At 38.6% G+C, this 24,599-nt stretch overlaps 1 protein-coding gene across 4 annotated transcripts in view; it reads left to right on the top strand.

Moving 5' to 3' along the window:
• Nucleotides 1-24,599, top strand: part of FBLN2 (fibulin 2) — a 220,854-nt gene that overhangs the window by 48,981 nt on the left and 147,274 nt on the right. For all 4 annotated transcript variants that reach the window (XM_074198367.1, XM_074198369.1, XM_074198366.1 and 1 more), the window contains exon 2: nucleotides 8,234-8,300. The gene's annotated coding sequence lies outside the window, so the exon portion shown is untranslated. The remainder of the gene's footprint in view (nucleotides 1-8,233; nucleotides 8,301-24,599) is intronic.

Raw genomic sequence — 24,599 nt, 5'->3', positions numbered from 1 at the left:
TCAGAACTTGAAAAAGCCTAAATTAAAAACTGAAATACTCTGCTTTTGCCTTAATGATTTTGCAGGAGTACCGTATTGATTCTTAAAAGTGATTTCCCCCTTGTTTACTCCTTTCTTCCCATTCTCTTAATCTAGGTTCAGTTTCTCTTTTTGGTTAATCTCTGATGCTGGGAAGCCTTTGAAGGCACATGTGACTAATTTTCTTAGTTGGTTTTCTATTTAGGGGAGCAGGCACAGATATCAGGCAAATGAAAAGCAATTTGGCAGAAGGGATGGAGGGTTGACCTGGGAGTCAGCAAGACCTGCATTCAAATGATGTCTTTGGCTCATAGACTATTCATTACAGGACTTCCTGACACCAATGGGTTTGATCTCCCCCAAACATTCTGCATGTGCATCTCTGGTCTCCCCATCATCCTTTCTTCTAGCCATATCTTCATGGATGTTTGGGGCATTCTAATAGTGCCATAGACTCAGAGCTATAGTTAGAGAGTTTAGAGTTTATTGAGTATAACCTTCCAGTTTTACCAAGAGGGAAACTGAGACAGTCAGATTGAGGGACTTGGTGAATTACGCAGTTAGAAAAAAGGGTGAGGCAAGATTTGATTTGAGAGTCAAGGCTTCTTAATTCTAAGTCTCCTTTTTGCTGTTCTGTTGGGATATGACATCTGCTGAGGAGGCAGCTCTCCTTTTCCTCATCTGTTTCCCAAGTACCAGCAGAGGACTTTCCTCTAGGAACTAAGTGGTGTGAATTTTATTATTACTCACTTTAGCATTCTGTAATTTGTTAAATACTTTCCATACATTGTCTTATTTGAATCCCACAACAACCTAGGGAGATGCTGCTGCTATCATTTTTAGTTTTAGTCTTTGTGACCTCATTTGGGGCTTTATTGGCAAAGATATGGGAGTGGGTTGCCCTTTCTTTCTCTAGATCATTTGACAGAAGGAGAAACTGAGGCAAAGATGGTTAAGTGACTTGTCCAGGGTCAGGCATCTTGGTAGTGTCTGAGGCCAGGTCCTTTGATGACAGGTCTACTAGGTCACCTAGCTACCCAGGCCAAGGAAGTAGATACTATTATTATAGCTATTTTACAGAAGAGAAACTGAGGTTCAATAAGATTACATGATTTTCTCAATAAAACTAATAAATGTTAGAGAGAGAGTCAAGCCCATGTCCCCTTTATCTGCTACCCAAGACTTTATCATGGAAATGAGCAACCAAATTTTGTAACACATCATGTAATCCCTCACACTTGGGAGTATAACTTTTCAGAGTATATTTATATTAAAATCATGAATTTTTAGGACTTTAGAAATATCCTTTGAAGTCTCCTCATTCACTTCCTTCATTTCACAAGTGAAGGACAAGACACGTATTCTTGGTGTCTTCATTCAGTCTAAAAATACTCATGCTTTTGTGTCCAAGATGCTGTTCTCAATTTGGAGGATACCCTCAGGGTCCTTACATTACAAAATAATGGATTACAAAATAAGGATTAAAAAATAATGTCGATATTTTATAAATATAAGCAATATATTTAAAAATATATAATTATGTTATATATATAAACAAAATATATTGAAAATATAAATTAATATATTATACAAAATAATATGATATAAATTAGAATATATGTATACAGGAAGACCAGACAAAAAGAGGGGAAGGCTTTGGTATAGTGGATTGAGGGTTGTTTTGAAGGCCAAATACCTGGCAGCAGATTCTGACTCTGATCTTTGCTGTGGAATTTTAAGCAAGTCACCTTCACACCTCTGAACCTCAGTTTCCTCATTTGTAAAATGAAGGGGTGGGAGTCAGAAGTATAACTTTCAGTCTATAATCTTTTAATAGAGGTTTGGGGATGGGAGCTGGAGAATCACTTTCAGCAAATTTTAGCTAATATCTAGTTGGTGATGGAACAGGAATTAGAAACAGGGAACCTCAGTGATTTTTCAACTGAAAGAGAGAGAGAGACAGACAGAAACACAAAATGAGAGACAAAGGGACAAAGACAGACAGACAGACACACACACACACACTAACACACATACACACAAGCATACATAGAGACAGCAGTGAGTAGAGACAAACAAGACACTCAGTGGGAGCTAGCTTGGGGAGTCTGTGTTTAGGCTTCTGAATTTTAGAATTGTATAAACAGAATGGAGTAACTTTTATGCAACAATGAACCTCGTGAATTGACAGCTAAGAAATGTTAACCAATTCTTGTATTGTGACAATGATTTCTTTCCCCCAATGGACAACTACAGTGAATCCAAGGCTGTTGTTGATTCACAAATTAAATGGTGCATTATTTTTTTCTGTCATTTGAGACCTTCATAATTGAATGCTGTTTGTCAACTCATTTTTTTCATAAGCCCTGGATGATTAGCTTGGTTTTTCCATGGGTGGTTTCTTTTGGGGTGCTACAGCCTTTTTTTGCATTTTTATATCCTTCTGGGATTTCTTTAGAGTTCATAAGTAAGTTTCCAAAACCACTACTGACAATTAGAGTATTTGTAAAAGGAAAAATAAAAGATTGGTGTGGGCAGAGGGAGGGGGTGGGCATCATTTAGGTAGAATAGACAAATATTCTTTGGAAAGACGGCCTGGGTCTGTGGGTCTGTTTGCTGGCAAGACAACTCTTGTGGAATGTACATATGGAAGAAATTCCTGTAAATTTCTTCCAGGCATAGTCTGAGACAATGGGAGAAAATGGGGAGTTTTTTAACTTGTTCAGCCAAAGGGCGGACTCTGTGGAGTGGCACCATGGGGCTATTTGGGAAAGAATCCTTCCCTAAAATCTCTTGAGGTCAAGGGGAGAAATGAGCTGGACTAACTTGTTCCAAGCTCTGACAAATCTTTGCTCTTCATGTACTAAAATATGGGACAAGTGGGAATAAATGACCCTCAGTCATCCAGGTGCAGCACAATTTGGAAGAGGGTGGATTTGAGACGTGTGCTGGGATTCCCTATGGGCTCCAAGGAGCTGGTCATTTGTACATGGGGACACATTTTCCTTGGCTCACTTCAAGGATCCAGATTTTAATCAGACACCATAGACCCCTCCCTTTATACCTCAGTGATATCTCTGAATCATAACCTATCACTTATGTCCCATTTTCCATCCTATCCTCCCCCTTTCTAATAGTTCAGCTATGTATTTACCTTAGTATGGTGTGACTCCCTCATTAGCACATTCAGAGAGGTCATCTCACAAGCAAATCACTCTCTAGTCATACTGCTGACCAACTTTCTATGTATTTATTTGTTTATTGATATTTTCTTTTATTTTTCCAATGCTATGGGAGTTTTCAATATATATCCATTTGCAAATATAAGCTACACCTTTTTCTCCTACCTTCTCTTCCCTCTCCCTTCCCCTTGAAAGTGAACAGTTTGGTAAAAGTTGTACACGTACATTTGTGTTTAGTATATTTACATATTAGTCATTTTGTGTAAGAGGAATTAGGACTAAGGGGGGAAAAAGAAAATCATGAGATAGGAAGGAAAAGCCTAAGAAAATGTTTTAAAAAGTGAATATAGTATACATTCAAATTCTGTGGGTTCCCCCCCCCGAATGTGGATGACATTGTCCATAACAGGTCTCCCAGGGTTGTCCTTGATCTCTGAATTTCTGAGAGGAGCTGCATCCATCATAGTTGATCTGCTCATAATGTTGTTCTTAATGTGTATTGTGTTCTCTTGGGTCTACTCCCTTCACTTAACATCAGTTCCTTTAATGCTTTCCATGCTTCTCTAAAGTCTGACCAGTCATGTTTCTTCTGGAACAATAGTATTCTATAATAGTCAAATGCCATAACTTGTTCAGTCATTCCCCAATTGATGGGCATCACTTCAACTTCAGGTTCTTTGCCACTACAAAAGGAACACCTATAAATATTTTTGAACATGTGAGACTTTTCTATTCTTTATGATTTCTTTTGAATATAGGCCTAATATTTGTATTATTCTGTTAATACCCCAAACCGGATCACATCGCTGACCAACCTTTTTAAACACTTCTTCAAAACATCAGCTTTTTATTTCCTCCAGGCCAATCTAGAAACACCTTCCTCACTAATACCAACCAAAAGACCGGTTCCTGATTCTTTTAAATAAGGATATAAGATTAGTAGGCACCTATGTCTCCTTGGAGCTCTGGAAGAAGCTGTTTCTCCTTTTCCCCCTTTGAATCCCAGAAAAAAACCATTACTTTCTGACTGTCTTCTTCAATTTTGATGGCAGAAAAAAATGTCAAACTTTCCAGTGAGTCTCTGAATCTAGAAAGACTGGTCCTAAGGCAAAGCTCAGCTTCAGATCCATAGAGAAATTCCAGTTGGATATAAGCTGCCAGACTGGCTTGTGTTTCTCTGGCTTAGACTTGATGAACCCAGGGTAGATAACTTCCACACTGTGACATGGAGGCATAATGGTAAGACTGAGGTCCCCTTCTCTTACCCTGGGGAAAATATGGGGTACTTATCCACTGGAAGACAAAAAGGCAGTCTCCTTGCCATCTCTAAACTTGGAATCCCATACTGGCTCCAGCCTTCTATTAGGTGAACTTTTTATCTTCTCTTACTGAGAACTAGGCTTCCTCAGCACTTTTTGTGATATCTTCACTGTGTCCCCATAGATCCCTCTAACTGTCCCTTTCCAGTCTACCTCCTTGAGGAGAGTATGAACTATCCGGTTTGCTTTTATTTCCATCCTCATGCTCTTAGAATAGAGTTCTGGTACAAATGAAGCATTTTATCTATGGAGAGATCTAAACACATTGCATACATATGAAATTTGGTCACTTTGCTCCTAAGTCAAACTGAAATTTATGAAGTTCATCTGACAACTTTCTTGCCCTCCTCTTTCTCTAATCCCTCCCTTCCCTGAGCTTCTGTGCCTCTAATGCCTCAGTGTGATGTTAGTTGGCCAGTTGATAAGGTACGAAGCATGAGGATATAAAGATAAAAAAGAAAGACAGCCTTGCCTTCAAGGATCTGACAATCCAATGGAAGAAGTCAATATATAAATGGAGACTAGAAAGCAAGTATGAGGGAAGGTACCTCTTCTTCTCTCTCCCCTCCCACCATGATGGAGTCATGATTTGCCTTAATATGGCGTGATTCCCTCATTTTCACATTCATTGAGGTCAGCTCAGAACAAATCCCTCCCTAGTCACATGGCTGACTAACTTTTTAAATGCTTGTTGCTTGATCATTGAAAATATCAGCTAATTATCTACTCCAGTCAGTCTAGAAACACCCATTCCCCTAAATATCAACCAAAAGACCAGTTCCTGATTCTCTTAGAAGAGTAAAGTCAGGTAGGAAATGAAGAGATGGCTTGGCTCCTCTCCTTAGTTCATGGCTCTGCTTTCCAGTCAGACAGGCAGAAGGTATTGATGAAGTATGAGTGCCAAGGCTGATTGGATCTTACAGGATGCCAATGGTGCTATTAATCTTGGATCTTTGCCTTTTCTTTATATTCTGGGTTTTTGCACAGAGATTAGTACATAGGAAACCTTAAGAAATGCTTGTTGATTGATCAGTTAAATCCTAGTCTGTTCTCCATAGGCAGAACTTCACACTCCAGACTTTTCTATTTTCATCTCATCCCCATTGAAATTTTAGCTGCCTGCTAGCTTTTTTCTTCAGTTCCTACTATTCTGAAAACAAAACAAAACAAAATGAATTCATGCTGAGGTATTCATAATTGATAATGAGTTGGTGTGCCATTTCTTCTCCATGCATTTGCTGCTAATAAAGGACTCTTGAATATATAGAGCTTAGTGCGATGGATATCATCCATGATAGTGTCCATTTCAATGAAGTGGATCCAAGACTAGAATGTTTTTTAGTAGCATCCCTGAAATCATGTCTTTGAGGTCCCAGCTGCCTCAATATCTGTTCCTTATGAACTGTTCCTTATGTCTTACTAGGCTTAATCACCCCCACATAGGTTTATCTGCAATAATTCAACTATTACTGGTGGATTCACTTTAGTGAATTCAATTCATTCTATGAAAGGAAATCTAAAAGAGATTGTTTCCAGGACATTTACTTTTAAGCTCCCAATAGCTCTGTCTAGACAGTAATTGGACTGATTGGAGTTGAATTTTCCCTTCATCTTTGTGGTTTTAAGACACAAATGATCATAATCCAATTCCCTTACCATTTTCCAGTTTATAGAAGATATTTCTTCTAATTTAATCTTAAATAGGTCATTTAAAGGTTAATATCAAGGCCCCTCCCTGAATTCTAGGGTAGCTTCAAATAGGGATTGGTACTTGAGGATCTTTGAGTGAAGGGAGGGAAGAAATTATCTGAAAAGGAAGAAAGCCATGGGAGCTAAGGCAAATTGTAGTGCAGCCCTTTCTCAGCAGGAACAGTTAACTGTTGGCAGTGAAGTTGAAAGTCTTCCTGTATGACCCACTGGGTTGGAGCCTCCAAAGTTCAGCTAGGAAGCCATATCACAATAAATTTAACATTTTTTCAGTGATTTGGACAAAGCATAGATAGTAGGTCTGTCAAATATAATACATAGGAAACAAAGCCATGAGAGGCAGCTAGCAGTGGGTAATGGAACCCCCAAAGATATTAGCAGACTGGAAAGTTAGCTGAATTTAGCATGAGGAAATTCAAAAGGATGAATATAAAGTCTTTAACCCAGATCCCAACAAGAAAGGCAACAACTTAACTTCATAAAGAAGCATGAATAGACTACAGTTTTTCTGGAAGTGGTCTGGGAGTTTGGGTAAGCTTGCAAACTCAACCCAAAACAGCGATGTAAGGTAGAAACTTCAAAAGCTAATGGGAACTTGGGCTACACTGAGAGGAGCATGGTTTCTAGTAATAGGGAACTCATAGTCCTACTATTCCCTTATTCGGTCTCATCTGGAATATTGTCTTCGGTTCTGGGTACCATAGTTTTAACACCAGAAGGATCTGGCATGTCAATTAGTTATGAATTTTTTCCTATTTGTGTAAATGTGTTTTAAATGTAAATAATTAAGAGAAGATGTTATAATTTTGCTTTGAAATAAACATCTTCATCCTATGTCTGGTAGGTATGAATGCATTGCATCAATTGACATAGATTGGTCTTTCAAAGCATTCTTCAACTCCAGTCCTTCTTTAAGAGAGATATTGTTCATCTGGAGAGCATCCTGAGGAAAGAAGTTGGGAAAGTGGAGTGCCTTGAGTTTGTGGCATTGACATAATTAGGAATGTTTATCCTAGAAAAGAGAACATTGAGTGATGGGTTAGGGGGACCTGGTAGATATTTTTGAGTGTTTGAAGGGCTAACCTAAAGAGGAAGGATGAGATTTCTTTGCTCTGGAATTAGAAGGGTGAATTAGTCAATGGGGTAAGTGACAGAGAGGTATATTTAAATTTGATGTCCTGAAAATATTTCTAACAATGGAGCCATCCCAAAGTGGAATGGGTTGCCCACAGACGTGATGGCTTTCCTAGTCTTAGGCATCTTCAAGCAGAGGCCAGATGACTTCTTGTCCAATAGGATATAATGAGTTTCCTCTAGTTATGATTGGAAGTTTCTCTCTCTTGTTCCTCTCTCCTGGAAACTTTCATATTCTGCGATTTGAGGCTATTTAGGTATGGAAGGTTTCCTAAAGACTATCTAGCTTGATTTCCACATTTTACAAATGAGGAAACTGAGAAGTTGTGTCTTAAATAAGATTGCAGAGGACATAAGTGATAGGGACAGGATTTGAAACCAGGTCCTCTGACTTGACATCTTTGTAATTCCACTATATCCTATTGGCATTGCTCCATTTTTATGACCACATCTCTGGAGGAGTTTGTTTCTTTTTGTTCTCTCTCCTCCAACAGAAAGAAAGGCGCCATTCAGTCATTTCCCAATTTTATCATTCTTCTCTCCCTACTCCTTACTTTGCCATAGATCCTGAAAGTAACAGGATCCTTTTGCTGCTTCGGGGCCTGAGTTTAAGCAAACATATTTTCCACCAGCTGGGGAGAGTTTACTTCTAAGTCATCCTTTGCTAACACTGCTTTGTAGTCAAAGTCTATTAAGTTAAAGGTTTCTTTAGGGGCACAGGGAATAACCCTGGATTTTTTTTTCCCTTTTGTGAACATGCTCTGTCTTGACCTGATTTGGTGTTGGTGGAGGATTGTTGTAGGGTTGGTGGAGGTGTGCGGGAGGTTGTGTTGTTCTGATGACTGGCAAACTGTCTTTCCTGTGTTTCTTCAGGTAGTGGTCCCCAAGAACTTCCTGAGAACATAACTTGGTATCATCTCTCCTTTTGAAACTTTTGAAGGTGAGTTCCAATGTCTCATCTTAATCAAAACTGGTCTCAAATCAAACCTCTATCTGATTCCTCAATTTATGGTTCTGGTTCTACGTTTGATGCAATGGATCATTTATAACCAAGGGTTAACTTTAGACAAACAATTCTATTAATGAAATATAGCCAAAAATCTCCAGGTGAAAGCAATACCTCCCCAGGAATGTAAAAGCCACTAGCTTAGAGATTAAAAGTAGTTATCAAGGAGATTCCCTGGGGCCTCAGGAGTGCCTGGCCACCAAGATCTGGAAACTCTTTGTATATTCTCCTTGCTCAAAGGGCCCACAGCTGGATCCCAGATCCATCTATCCAGAGTCACAGTTAACTCAAACTGCCCCAGATCTGTTCCAAAGAACTGTTGGCTCAAAATGATTCTTGTTGGTGCTATGGAAGCTTGGGGGATCATTACAAAAAACTTCTACTAAGGTGTTAGAGAGAAGTCAAACTCTTCAGATGCTAAAATTCAGAGCTTGAAGGGACCTTAAAAATCATCGAGTTCAACTGATTCTTCTTCCAGGAGCCTTGAGAACAGAAGGAAATTGGGATCACCTAGGGAGGCTACACTCTATTGATGAAGAGAGTGTCCACCCTGAGTCAATCAGATATTTAGAAGCACTGAGAAAGTCACATGTGAAAGGGAGAACTGAGCACAATGACTAAGGATAATTTGTAATATTTACATAATATTTTGAAATGGGCAAAACACATGAATAACATCTCATTTGACACTTACAACTATCTTGTGAGATAGTTGCTACAGGTATTATTATCCCCACTTGACCTATGAAGAATCTGAGTCTTTGAGATATTAAACAATTTGCCCACACAGTCACAATTAGTAAGTGTATGAGGTAGATTTTAACTCAGATCTTCCTGTCTTGAGTCCAGCAGCCTATCTACTGTTCTCTTGTCTACCCCAGTTCACCTTTGGCAAACAAATCTGAGTACGTGACCTACTGAGGGTGGGTGAAGAGTACCATTTTTTTTTAAAATCTGAGAAGAGTGATGCCTTGGTTTGGAGCTTCCTTGTTGCCCAGGTTTGACCATTGGAGCAATAGATGGGCAAAAATGACTCTTGTTCACATATGCATAATTTTTCAGTTTGTAAGAGTGAAGATGGGTTCCTTGGAAATCAAAATAAATCAGCAATAACCAGCAGATTTTCTGTGCTTCATAATCCTATGAAATAGGTACTGCAGTTATTGCTCTTACTAATATGCCAAAGGTTTTCCTCCAGTGATTTAGATAGCCCTTCTAGGTTGCCCATCCTGTGTAATTCTCATCCATGCCCAAATATAAATCCCATACAAGGGGCTCACCCAAAGTGCTTGGGAGGCCTTCCTTGTATTCTCTCAATATAAGTTAGACAGCAAATAACAGAAAGAGTATCCAACAATTGTTTCTGATTTTAGAAGGTGATCCATCCAATTTCTTTTCTTTTTTGACCTACTTCTCCCTGAAACTTTCCCAGACACTAGTTCTCCTGTGTAATTCCTCATCTATAGTTAGTTTTAGGATTATGAACTGAGAGTTGAAAGAGATTTCAGAGGATACTGAATCCAGCCCCTTCATTTTAAAGAAGAGGAAACTGAGGCAAGGGGAGGTTAAGTCATTTGTTTCTGGCCACCCAGCTAGGGAGTGTTTGAGGCAAGATCTGAATCTAGAGCTTCCTGACTCCAAGTCCAATGCCTTCTCCACTATGCCAAGTTGTAGCTTACTGATGTATGATCTCCATTGCCCTATGGGTGAGTCTTCATTTCAGTTCTACAATGATTCTGGTGCCCTGTGACTCATTGCTATATAGTATACCTAGGAGAATGTTGGTATGAAAATCAAACTTTCATTTTGGGGAGATGCTGGGGTATCATTAAGAGAAAACTTTATTACCTATTTTACTGTTGGGGAAACTGAGAATGAAACATGGCAGGGAAGTCAGTGGTACTGACTCTATTCCAAGTCCATTAAGGCCTTTTGCAGCTACCAAACAGTCTCCCACTCACTTCCATTGGCAGCAAGTGTTAAAAATAAAAAATAATCTTGTGAATGTTCATGAGTGACCTCTATAAACATCTCGAACTGGGAGCTTAGGTAATAAGGTAATAATATGAGGTGGGGAGGCAGCAGAGTATAGTGGTTAGAATACTGGAAGACCTGGGTTCATATGCTTACCAGTTACATAAGGACAAATCATTTATTCTCATTGGGTCTCAGTTTCCTCATCTGTAAAATAAGGGTAGGAGCTGTACTTCTTTATTTTTTTAGATTTTTCAAGGAAATGGGTCTTAAGTAGCTTGCCCAAGGCCACACAACTAGGTAATTATTAAGTGTCTGAGGTCAGATTTGAACCCAGGTACTCCTGGCTCCAAGGCCGCTGCTCTATTCACTGCACCACCCAGCTGCCTCCTGCACCACCTAGCCACCCCCTGTGCCACCTAGTTGCCCCAGAGCTGTACTTCTAAGTGATTTCTAAGGTCCCTTATAGCTTGACATCTATGATCCTATAATTAGAGAATTTTTTTACATCCTCAACAGAAGTTTTCTCCATATTTCAGTCTGCCTCAGACTGTGGATCAGGGATTCCCTTTTGAGACCACACTTTTCTATCCACACTCAGAAACACAACTTTTGGAGACATAATGCTGATGCCCACCCACGAAGGAGGCTGCGGCTGCAATGCCTTTCCCACCTCTTTCCCCCCACCATGGATCAAGGGCTCTGATGTTGGTCCTCCCTTTGTTTTATGTGTGGTCCCCACAGGGGAATGCATTGGGGTCTTGGAGATGGCACACCCTGACCCTACTGAGAGTCACACAGCTTGGCTTATTCCACTAGCAGTCTTTCCATTCTCTCCCCAATATGTGGGATTACTGATACATTTATGTGGCCACTTCTAAATTGGAACATTTAGGCTCAAACTGATCAGGCTTTGTTTAAACTGACCTTTCCCTCCAGGTAGATGCAGGGTTGAGCCCCTAGAAAGTTCATGGTTCAAGTGAAGTTTTTGGCGCAGGGGGTACCTCATAATCCTCTTGGTGAGTTCACAAGTCACAGCATGAACCTCTGAGTCCTAGCAGATGAAAGATTCTGGCTGGAGTGTTTCATTAGCATTCTCTACCCTAGCCAACAGGCTCAAAAGGACTGCATCTTGTTCTCCCTCATAAAATTGAATGTTTTAAAAGATGAGAAGAAAATAGAAAGGGAGGAAATATAAGATGAGGGGGACCCACAAGATAATTGCTAAGGTCTTTTCCAATTCTTAATATTCTGTGATTCTTCTGATCACTGTGAAATGTTTTATTGGGTCCTGGAATGAAGTATTGCATAAACCAAATCCGAGCATCCTATGTGTGCTTTTTTTTTCTTGGAAAACAATGAGTAAAAAGACTCGGTTTTACATTCCCATAAACATTTTTTCTTGAAAAGAACAATGAGTAAAAAGGCTCAATTTTATCTTTCTATAAGTGGAGGAAGTATGGCGGGACCTAGATGACTCAGTGGAGATAGGGCTGGTTTTATTTTCAGGAAAATGAATTCAAATCCAAACTTAGACATTTACTAATTGTGTAACCCTGGGAAAGCCACTTCAATTCTGTTAGACTTAATCCTCTGGAGAAAAAATGGCAAACCACTCTAGTGTCATTGCCAAGAAAACCTCATGCTCAGTATTGCCATGCTTTTAATTCTTGGGATCACAAAGTGTCAGACATGACCAAATCACTGAACAGCAAAAATAATGAGTGGTATAGTGTCCATCTCCAGGCTAATTCCTTTCTTCTCAAGACTGAAGGATGAGTCTTCAGAGAAACAGATCTGGAGCCATAAGGGACTTTACTAGACTTTGCTAGTCCAGCAACTCCAAACGTTTTTTGGTTGTTGTCATGGCCCCCTTTCATGGTCCACTAAAGCCTATAGTTCCTTTCTCAGAATAAAGTTTGTACATCCATAAAATAAAAATTAAATAACAAAATTCCTAGGTTAAAACCACCTGAATTAAGACATTGAAGAAGGCTCTAGAGAGAAGATAAATACTGTATGTTACTTGGAAGTGGGTAGCTCAAAAAACTATCAGCATCTGAAGAGATAACTCTGCATAAGAAAAAGGGAAAACTCTGAAAGAATGGAGATATATCCTGACCAATATTTTTTCCTGGACTAGCCATCTCACTGTGGAGGAAATATTCTGGTCAAAAAGTTAAATGTCTTACTCCACAAATTATAATAATTTTCAACTTAAGTAAATGAATATTCATCGGGCAACCATGACATATAGAGTACTGTACTAGGGCTGGCCATACAAAGATAAAAAAGAACATATTTCCAGTCTTTTAGAAACTCACAGTCTTACCAGTAACCTTGGGGGACTTACTCTATGTATTTCTGGATAGATCAGCTACCATTCTTGGCCCCCCATGCCCGAATGTTTATTACATGGGGCCTAACATGGTCAACATTACATAGTGGACCTTATGTGGTGGACCTCATCAGACTTTGGCTCCATCTGTAAGCCTACTTGTTCAATGGGCAGAGGTCTTAATGTCCCCAGAGGGTAGAATTAGGAGCAATGGATGGAAGTGGTAGAGAAGCAAACTGAGATTTAGCATAAGAAACAAATAAATAAATTCTCATTTCTCAGTCTCCTTCTAGTCTTCTATCTTACTCTACCATGTAATTTCTATCCAGTGATATTGGTTTCTTTGCTGTTTCTCACAAAAGACACTGAGTTCATATCCTGCCTCTGGCTTAAACTGACATTATGATCCTAGGTGAGTCACTTATCATCTCAGTGCTAAAAGGAGGTGTAGACCTATATCAGTAAAGGGAATTTCTTCATATGAGAAGTCCCTCTACTAATTAAATAAGAGGTTGAGTCCCTATCATAACCTATGCTGGTGTTTTGTAGGTAAGGAAACTCAGTCTGAAATGTTGACTAGGGGCCCTGTTGCCACCATGATAAGCACCTTCCAGCTCTGCCAAGCCATTCACCCCCAATTGGCATCCTGCTCAGTGGTTGCTCTGTGTGGCTCATCTCTGGATGGGTGTAGAGGCGAGACTCTGGGGAAATGCCAAGCTAGAGCCCGAGGTCTCCTGACAGCCCTCACACTTGGATTTCCTCTGTTAATTTTTCTTTCCTTTGATCTCCCATAGAAGCTGCTTACCCATCCTGGAGAAATGGCTTTTGTCTTTTTCCCTCCCTGATGAATGTCTCATTTTTTAAAAAAGTTATGAATGACTGGAAAGAAAAATGCCAGAAACCTTGCCCTAGCCAAAAGCAATATTTTCTATTCTCTAAGGTTGATTAAAAATAATGGAAATTAATCTTTGTGATTCTGTGTGTGTTCACTAGGGTAATGGACATGGAATATCTTCAAGTTCAACTTTCACCCAAGCAGTTTGTTTTGTGTTTTTGAAAGAGGGGAAAAAGAGAAAAAACTGAACCTTCCACTAGAGAGATTATATTTCTATGCGTTCACATGACCTCATTCTCTTTAAGAAAATAACTAATTCTATGTTGAGCTTGTTTTAAAAAATGAAAAGGGGGCCAAGGTGGAGAGGGGCTCTGTTTCATCATGGTAGTCCAGTGAGGGGGAGGGGATTCTGGAACTTTAACCCCTTAGTGGCCAGAGGAAAGTACAAATGTTATGTGTATTTGACAAAGGTAGATAGTTAACTACCACTAACTCTGCTGGTTTTGGAAAAAATGTAGTTCAGCAACTATCAATGACCTTTAGCATCAAGTTTATATTCTCTATTAACTGGGAATGAGAGTCATGAACCTTCAGGTTTGCTTAGGGACTTCAGAATTTATTCATAAGCCTAGAATTCAAAGTCCTAAGTCTCTGTGGCAGGCATAACTGCTATCTTAACTTTAAAAAATAGTTTTATTGCTACTTTTTGTTTTTCTATGATATTTCAAATGTATCTCTATTCAGTAAGTTTTCCATTAAATAAAAGAAAACCAGCACAATATAGTAACCCATTAGATTGTATATGCAACATTCTGCATGCAGAGTGTTAGTTCCTTCAATAAAGGGGGAGAGTTGCATCTCTCTCACTTTCTTTCTTTCTGTGTGTGTGTGTGTGTGTGTGTGTGTGTGTGTGTGTGTGTGTAATATTCCAAGTCCAATAACCCACCCAGGATTTGTTTTCGTGTCCTTGTGATGACTTAGCCATTGTTTCTATTGTTCTCCTGGTTCTGTTTAATTCACTTTGCATCAGTTCAAACAAATCTTCCCATGTTTCTCATTTCCTCATGTTTCCTATAGCATAATAGTATTCTGTTATATTTGCTCAGCAATTTCCTAATCAATGAATACTCATTTTATTTCTATTTTGTTTAGCTACCATAAAAACTTCCACTCTGAGTATTTTTTCATAAATAGAAACTTTCTCTCTTTGGGTGTCTTGTTTTCTATGCCCAGTAGCAGAATCTGTAGGTCAGAGGGTATGGACACTTTAGTGACTTTTCTTACATGATTTCAAATTGTCTTCCAGAACCATTTAGCTGATTGACAGCTCTACCAATAGTGTATACTGTGCCCATCTTTTCATAATGGTCCAAATTAACTATTTTCATTCTCTCCATCTTTGCCAATTTTCTGGGTATGAACTAAAACTTTAGAGTTATTTTAATTTGTATTCCTCATTTCAAACAATCTTTTATGTGGTCATTGATTGTTGATGATTCTTCTTTTGAAGATCATTCGAATCCTTTGACTGTTTTTGTACTGGAAGAATGGCCCTTGATCATATATTTATGTTACTTTGATTCCTGCTTTTAAAGTCAGTACACAGAGTTGTAGTCTCAGAAATATAACTTCTTCCCTTCCCCTCCCATAAAAACTCACCTCACAATATCACCTATTCTTCTCTGAGTGCTAAGTCTTTAAGAGAAAGCAAACTAAAAGAATAATAGATTAAAATCATAGACTCATAAATTTAGAGCTGGAAGGGACTGCAGAGGTCATCTACTCCAATACCTCATCAGATCAAGAAACTGAGGCCAAGAGAGATTAACCAAATATACTTGTTGGCAAATTTGATGGCACAAAGAAAAGATAAGAAATCCAGCTTTGGAGGTGCTTATATCCCTTGGCTTTGTGAGTTTCAATTCATTTAACTTCAGTTTTCTGCAGCTATTATTTTCTTAGGCTGGACTCTCTGAAAAGGCATTTTCCCCAATCTGGTTCTCATCTCTTCCTAGTCCAAATCTCCTCCTCTTTCAATCAAAAACTTCTCCCTCCTTATCTTTCTCCTTGGCTCCTTTTTCTTTACTACAGCCCCACCCTAATAGACAGGTTTTCCACTATCTTCTGGATCAGGGGTTATGAATTTTTTTTTGGCATGTTACAGACCTTTTTGGCAGGCTGGTGAAATTTAGAGACGTTTAGCAATTCATTAAATGCATAAGATAAAATACATAGGATTGCAAAGGAAACAAATTCCATTGAAATAGAGTGATCATAATATTTTTAAAGTTCATAGCCTACAGGTTAAGAGGATCTTCTTTAAATGAAGGGAATTTTTGCTATTGTTCAGTCATTTCAATAATGTTAAACTCTCTGACCTCATCTGAGGTTTTCTTGGTAAAGATACTGGGATGGTTTACCATTTTCTTTTCCAGTTCATTTTACTAATGAGGAAACAGAGGCCAATTGGGTAAAAAGTGACTCCCTGAGATATGTATCTGAGGCTGAATTTGAACTTAGGTCTTTCTGACTCCAGACCTGGTGTTCTATCCACATTACCACCCGGTTGCCTATTAGATGGAATCATCTACACTCTTTATTTTTTTAAAATTATATTTCATTTCTCTCTCTCTCTTTCACCACCCCAACCACCACTGATAAAGAAAGAAAATCAAATTCCTCTTAAAAACATGTGCAGTCAAAAAAAAAAAAGGAAAAAATCCATCATTGGCCATGTCCAAAAAATATACATCTCAATTTGTCTTTTGAGTCTATTATATTCATTCTATTTTTAGGGGTGTCGTAAAAGGTTGACTTTTGGGTACATTTGACTTTAAATGAAAGTCACTTGAATAGAGAGCTGTGAAAGGGCCAATTCAACCCTAGGCAGGGGAATCTAGATACTGTATCAATCTAGAATTGGGAAAGATCTTATATCAGTACTCGACAAGAATTGTGATTTTATCTACTATATGCAAAGCATTGGGAACATAAATTAAATGAATAAAATGATCCCCACCAGCACAGAACTCACAGTCGAATGGAAGAAGACAGCACAGGCATATATAAGCATATATAGAATAAATATAAAGATAATAAGTATAAAAAACACCAACTAGTTAAATGCAAGGTAGTTTGAGAGATAAGGATACAGTGGATAGAGCACTGAGTCAGGAGGACCTAAGTTCAAATCTGGCCTCAGACACATAATAATTGCCTAGCTGTGTGAACTTGGGCAAGTCACTCTTAACTCCCGATGCCTTAAATAAATAAATTTTTTGAAAAAGAAGAGATGAGCATGTAGAAGATGATGCTTGAGCTGCATCTTGAAGGAAGAAAAGGATTCTATGCAGTAGAAGTTAAGAGGGAGTGCATTCCAGACATGGGGACACAGAAATGGGAGAAACACGTGAAATATAGAGAGAAGACTAGTTTGGCTGTTGTAGAGTTCTTTTTTTATTTTATTTTATTTTTGTTGTTGTTGTAGAGTTCTTGAGGCAGCTAGGAGGTCCAGCTGATAGAGCATTGGACTTGGAATCAGGAAGATTCATCTTCATGTGTTCAAATGTGGTCTCAGATGCTTACTAGTTATGTGACCCTGGGCAAGTTACTCTACTCTGTTTACTTTTGTTTTCTCATCTATAAACTGAACTGGAGAATAAAATGGCAAACCACTTCAAGTATCTCTGTCAAGAAAACATCAAATGGGGTCACAAAGAATATGACTGAAACAACTGAACAATAACACTAGAAAGATGAGTCGAGAGTCTGGAAAGATGATTTGAGACCAAGTTGTAAAGAATTTAAATACCATAAAGTAGTTTATACTTTATCTCAGAGGCAATAGGAAGCCCCTAAAGTTTATTGTATAAGAAAGGGACATTCATATATGAACTTACTGAAAATAATCTGGAAAGTAGTGTTGATAATAGATTGATGTTGGGAGAGACTTGAGACAAAGACCAGTTAGGAGGTCATTACAATAATCAAGTTAAGAGGTAATGAATTAAAATCGTAGCTATGTGAAGAAAGAGGAGGTTTATATGCAAGAGATGTTGTTGAGGTAGAGATAGCAAGCTTTGGCAACTGATTAGAAATGTGGATGAGAAAAAGCAATGGGTACAGGATAATGTATAGGTTATAAAACTGTCTTTGACAGAAACAGAGATGGATTTTGGGAGAACATAATGAGTTCAGTTTTTGACATACTGAATTTGAGACATCTTTGGAACATTTGGTCTGATATGTTTTATAGGCAACTAGTGATAACAGGGCTTAAACTAGGGGAAAAACTGAGATTGGATATATAGATCTGAGAGTAACTGTCATAGAGATGTAACTAAATCTATTGGAATTGATGAGGTCTCCAAAAGAGAAGAATAGTTGGTCCATCTTAGAGTTTGGAGGAATATGCTATGTTAGGGGGCATGAGCTGGATGATGAAGCAGGAAAGAAGAAGTAGACAGATAGAGGAAAATTAGGAAAGAGTACTTTCACAAAAGCCTAGAGAGAATAGGGTGGCCAAGTTTCAAAACAATAGTAGGTCAAAAAGGGTAAGAATGGGAAAAAGGGCCACTGATAAATTGTGGGTGCTTCAGTTTAACCCCATCCCTACCACAGAGAAGAGTTTTAGTGACTTACTGTTGGTGGGTGAGGAGTATGGTCTTCATGTAAAAGGGAAGGCTGGTACAGGATGATACCCTATAAAGAGCACTCAATTCTAATCTAATCAACTCAAATCTAATCATGGCTAAATGGACAAAATTACTTACTGTCCCTGTGCTTCAATGTCTTTAAGGGGATGACTAAGTCATTTCTCAACTTCTACCCAATTTTAAATCTCATGATTCTGTCTGGAAGTTGCTTTCTGGAAGTCAGAAACTATTCTGGTTTATTCAGCTAGCTTACTAATTTTCAGTAAGTCTAGGCTGCCGTGGGAAGGTGCATTAATTCTCAGAGGCCCTGGGACTGCCTAGGAAGACTCATTTGCAGAAACATCACCATTAAAGGCAAGAGGTTTCCATGCTCTCTATGAGGAGTGGCCTCTTCTTTCTTATAGCAAAAGGACCAGAATCCTAGGTAGAGTCAAGCCACCCTGAAATGTTGGAGTGATCATGAGAAGCACCTCACCTCTCCAGGCCAGGATATTTTTTTAAAGAAACTGGAGATTGGGGGCGACTAGGTGGCACAGTGGATAAAGCACAGGCCCTGGAGTCAGGAGTACCCGGGTTCAAATCCAGTCTCAGACACTTAATAATTACCTAGCTGTGTGGCCTTGGGCAAGCCACTTAACCCCATTTGCCTTGCAAAAACCTTAAAAAAAAAGAAACTGGAGATTGGAAGGAAGCTAGGCAGAACCTAGCCAGCCTAGTCTTGTGATTTTCTCCAGTTTTAGGAGGGAATTGAAGGCCTTCTGCATTTAAGTCCACTGAGAAGCCACAGTCTCCTAAAATATTCTCATATCTTCCACTAGAACAGATTTCATGTAATGGAAGATTTTTCTTTTCCTAGGGAGGCCTCCTAAGGGCTAGGGATAGGTTGGGAATGGAAAATTCTTTAGGTGTGGAAGGTTAATGATATAGCCAGACTCAGACCTCACTCCAAAGGTAACTGTGGGACCAGGACTAATAAAAATAGTTACACTTGGGATACTTTAGAATTATAGAGTTGTAAGGCCATATAGTCTAACTTCCTTCCTACTTTGGGGATAGCATCACCCTGAAAGGTAACCATTGGAAGCACAATTTTGGGAAACCAAGAGTTCCATTGTTGGACAGCTCTCAATGCCAAGAATTTCTGTCTCCCTGAACCTTAGACTTGGGTCCTGGTGCATATCCCATAAAGCAATACAATACCAGATGTCTCAAAAATCTTAGTTCAATTTTAAATATCTGTAACTTTTGAGACATTCAGTATCTATCTAAACACCACTGAACTTGACACTCCTTCAGATATATGAAAACAGCTATCATGATCCTCCATAGACTTCTCTTCTCTGGGCTAAACTTCCAAGTTCCTTAAAGTTAAGAAATTTCTAGTCCCTTTATATTCTGTTTGCCTCATCTGAATGTAAGCCATATTATGGTACTTTTCCATTTTTTTTCTTAACATTTGCCTCTAAGAAATGAACATGCCTACCTGGAATGACCAAAGAATTTTCCTGTAGAATGAATTTAATATATGATAAAGCCTTTTTCAGAAACTAGCTCCTTTCCACCTTAGAAGACAGAATCTGCCTACATATAGAAAAATTGGATTTAAGGCTTAAGCAGGAATGAAGGTAATTATCAAAACATCTTTGGAATGAAATAAGACGAATTCAAAAAGTGTGAGTTTTTTTTAACAAAAGTAGTTTCTGTTTTAGAAATTATTTTTAAGTATTTTATTAACTTTTTAGAATCACTAGTTGAGATTAATGACTTGATTTCTTTTTTACAGAACACTTTTATATTTATATTTCTAAAATAAGTTACTTGTCCACCCAGCTCTCTGCCTTTATGTATATATGTCTGTTATTTATGCATGCGTGTAATCTGCCTGCACACATGTGTGGGCCCCCACATGTGTGCATATATGTATTTATACACCTAGGCATCATGTAAAGAGCATTAAAATTGGCTTCAAACTGTTTTTAACTCTCAACCCTGGTACTTAATTACCAATGAGAACTTAGGCACGTACCATAATTTCTGTAAAAGGTGGTAGTGGGCTGCATCATTTGAGTCCTAAGACTCTTCTGGCTCTATACACTATCCTCCTATTTTTATAGGGAGTTATATTCTTCGAGTTAATTATCTAGCTAAAACCTTTTACTCTGGCTAGAAGGATTTGAAATCATTAATGACTGTAACTCCCTGGCTGAAATGCAAGATTTAAGAAATTCTAAGCTCATAAGCTTATTGAAGGCACAAAACCAAAATTGAAGTAGGCCCTGCCCTCAAGGAGCTTGCATTCTGATGGGAGAGAAAGGACACATACCCAGAAAAATAAATACAAAATATATGAAAAGGAACTATGGGGAGGGAGAGGGAACTAGCAACTTGAGGTATCAACCTAATTTAGGAAAAGATATTTGTGCTGTCTTGAAGGAAATAAGGGTTTCAAGAAGCAGAGATAAATAAAGAGTATTTTCCAGATATAGAAAAATGACCATGGGAACAAGAAATAGAATGTCAAATACAGGAAGCAGCAAATAGAGCAGTCTGACAAGAACACAGAGCAAGTGAAAGGGAGAAATCTTTAATGAACTTGGCTTTCTTTAGCCAGGTTGGAACTTAGATGTCATCTAGTTAAACCCATTTGGGAAACGAAAACAACTTTCCACTATTAAGTATTTTTCTCAAACAAATTTAAGCCAACCAGTGATTTATTTTAGATATGGAAATGTAATAAGTCTAAAAATCTGCTACTTCCTTGTCACATGTATAGACATTCATCAATCATGTTATATGATATATTCCTGCTTTGGTTTAATCCTTCTTTCTTATACTGTTGGAGATAGTAAGCTCCCTGAGGAACCAACATAATTTGGATAGTTCTTATATAGCCCTACATTCAATAGGTCCTTACCCATGTAAGTGATGTTTGCCCCCTCACTCAAATCCAATTCACATGCTTGTAGTGATATCATCTCCTTACGTCTTCTTCGAGAATAAAAGAGAAACATCATCATCAAGTAATATTTAACATAGGAGTGATATGTGTAAGGATTGATGGGGAGAGAAAGCTTAACATAGGATCTGAGATGGGGTGGAAGTACTGTGGGATACTTTTATTGCCTGCTGTTTTTTTTTCCCAGAAATCTAACAAAGTCCTAATGGAAAGAGTACCATACTTGGAATCAGAAAAACTTGGATTTAAATTACTAGAGCAGTGTGGCCCTGGGCAAGTTAGTTCATTTCTCTCTGAGCCTCCCTTTAATTCTAAGTGAAATGATATTTCTAAAGTCCCTTCCTCCTCTTGAGTCAGATGGATGGATTTTTTCAAGTTAAACATCTACAGGATTCAGTCTCTCCCTCTTCTTTTCACCATAGTCTACAGACCTTAATGATATTCTCCCATCTTCTCAGGGAAATTATACTATAGTTCAGTCTTTGTCTTCACTGTGTGTACTGACAGTCTCCTCAATGACTTCCCCTTTGACATGATGTTCCTTCTTGCCATAGATCTCATGGTGTCCTGTGAGGCTTTATCCCCACTTTATTTCAGTCACCCAAAAAGTACAGTGTCATCACTTAAAATAAGTCAAGCAAGCCTTGAAGAGCCAACCCTTAGATAATACTTTTGGATTTGTAAAATGCTTTGCCCCATTATCTCATTAGAACCTCATTTTACAGATGAGCAAACTGGGACTGAGAAAGGTTAAGTGATTTTTCCAGAGTCACACCTTTAATACATGCTGGAGGTAGGATTTGAACTCAAGACTTTCTGACTCCAAGATTGGCATTCTCTGACCACAGTTTCAATCTCTATCCATCTCTCTCTCTCTCCCCTTTTAAAAATCAAAGATTAATGGAATTTCAGAATTGGAATGTATTTCAGTGACCATATAATCCAGAATCCTAACTACAGCATACCTTACGAATGAGCATCTATACCTTGCTTGAAGGCCAGGGTGTGGGAGACCTCACTAGTCCATTCCACGTTAGGATGACTCTCACCATTAAGAAATTGTTCCCTGCATCAATCCTAACTCTGTCTCTTTGCAACCTCCATCACTACTGCTGCCTGGAATCAAGAATACCCGAGTTCAAATTCAACCCTGGGTTAGTCACTTAACCTCTGTTTGCCATATTCTACTGGAGAAGGAAATGGCAAACCACTCCAGTAGCTTTGCTCGGAAAGCTCCATGGATAGGATGGTCCTTGGGGTCTTGACGAGTCAGACAAAATTGAATGACAGAACAATAATAATAGGTTTTTGTAAAGATTAAATGAGTTAATCTATGTAAGGTACTTTACAAATGTTAAATACTCTAATATATATATATGTATAAATAGCTATAAATGCTATTATTATTGTAATTTTAATTATTATGTGTGAAGCCCCTCCTAGGTGTAAGCTCCTTTACTTCTATTTTCTCTCACTGATCAACATTTACTTCCCCTAGGATCTATTTTAGGGGCAGTAAGGTATAGTGGATAGAGCACTGGTCTTTTAGTTATGAAGTTTTAGGGTCAAATCCCATCTCAGATACCTACTAGCTGTGTGACCCTGAGGATATCACTTAACCTCTCTCTTTGCTTCAGTTTCTTCATCTGTAAATTGGACAGTTGGTCTCAATGGCCAATTCACAGTCTAAATTCTCTTCAAATTCTAAATCTATAATCCTAGTTTGTGCTCTAAATTTCGTTTTGTGTAAAATAGAGAGATAGGACGTGTAACAGTATGAGCAGCAAGGGACTCTGCTATTTTCCAAGCTGATCTTGGCCCCCTGGACAAGTCACTTCATTTGTCAAAGCCTTTATCTGCCCATCTGTAAAATGGAACTTCACACTAGGGTTCTATTGAATGAGTGCATTTTAATGTAGCCATGTAGTGTGTGGCTGGTAGGGACCTTAAAGACCACTCACAATTCTTTTACCTTTTTGTTTCACAAACCCCTTGGAAATCTGGTAGAACCTGGGACCACCTTCTCAAAAAATACATAGGATTACAAAGGAAACTGAAATATAGTAATAAAAACTATTTTTAAAAGTTCATAGGGGTCCCCCTGATATTGCTCAAATCCTTTATTTTTTAATAAATAAATTTATTTATTTATTTTCCAAAACAGTTTTCCAAAAAAGTTTTCAACATTCATTTTTGTAAGATTCTGAGTTTCGCATTTTTCTCCCTCCTTCCCCCCCCCCACTTCTTGAGGGCTCAAACTCCTTATTTTAAGGTTTTATAAAAACTGAAATAAAGAAGAAAAAAGACTAAAGATAAGAAGAGTCAGGCTGATGGACTGTCAATCCTGCTTGGGGCCCCAGAAAGAAGCGTCTCAGAATGCAACATTCCTGTTTGCCCTAATAAGAACATCATCATATAGTACTTTATATTGCTATAAAACAAGACAGTTTGCAGAGTCTTTTTGCATGCATTATTTTATTCAGTCCTTAAGATGATTATGTGAGATAGGTTGACAGATTGAGGATTCTGGTGCCCATTCTACAGAATGAGACATCAAAATATGCCAGGCCTCCAAACCCGGATCTCCTGACTACAAGATCAGACGTGCTTCCCCCCGTACCATCTTCCCTCTTGGGTTGTGTGGCAAGTTACTTTGAAAACTATAAAGAGTGAAGTAAAAGCAAGGTATTGACGATTAAATCCCATTATAGTGAAAAAGCTCTAGATAACAAAAAAGATGTCCAGACCCCAGTGGATGATCTGCAAATTTCAGAAGTGTTTGATCCAAGAAAATTCCAGGATACTGCAGAGCTCATAGAGTCCCTTAGGGTTTATAGTAATAGGATCTGACTCATGCTGAGAGAGAGAGAGAGAGAGAGAGAGAGAGAGAGAGACAGAGAGAGAGACAGAGAGAGAGACAGAGAGAGACAGAGAGACAGAGAGAGACAGAGACAGAGAGAGACAGAGACAGATGGAGAGACAGATGGAGACACAGAGACAGAGAAAGACTGAAAGTGAGACACTGAGACAGTGAGACTGAGAGAGACAGAGATTGAGAGAGTCAAGAAGAGAGACGGAGACAGAAATAGAAATAGAGACAGAGACAGACAGACAAATAGGCAGAGACATAGAAAGAGACAGTGAGAGACAGACGCAAACATAGATAATAGACAAAGGCAGGGAAAGAAAGAAATTGAGGAGAAAAGAAAGTCAGAGAAATAGAGACAGGCAGACACACAGAGAGAGGGACAGAGGAGTCAGATAAACAGGCAGAAAGAAAGATATGAAAGAGAAGAAAGACAGAGACACAGAAAGACAGAAACAGAGACACAGAGACAGAGACAGACACACAGAGACAGTCAGTCAGTCAGACAGACAGAGAAACAGGCAGAGAGACATAGAGATATCGAGAGACCCGCAAAGGCAGGAAGAAAAAGAAATGAAAGAGGAGCAAGAGGCAAAAAGAGACAGATAG

This window comes from Macrotis lagotis, chromosome 8, assembly GCF_037893015.1.
Source record: "Macrotis lagotis isolate mMagLag1 chromosome 8, bilby.v1.9.chrom.fasta, whole genome shotgun sequence".
NCBI classification, from domain to species: Eukaryota; Metazoa; Chordata; class Mammalia; order Peramelemorphia; family Peramelidae; genus Macrotis; species Macrotis lagotis.
This window is presented reverse-complemented; position numbering and strand designations above follow the sequence as displayed.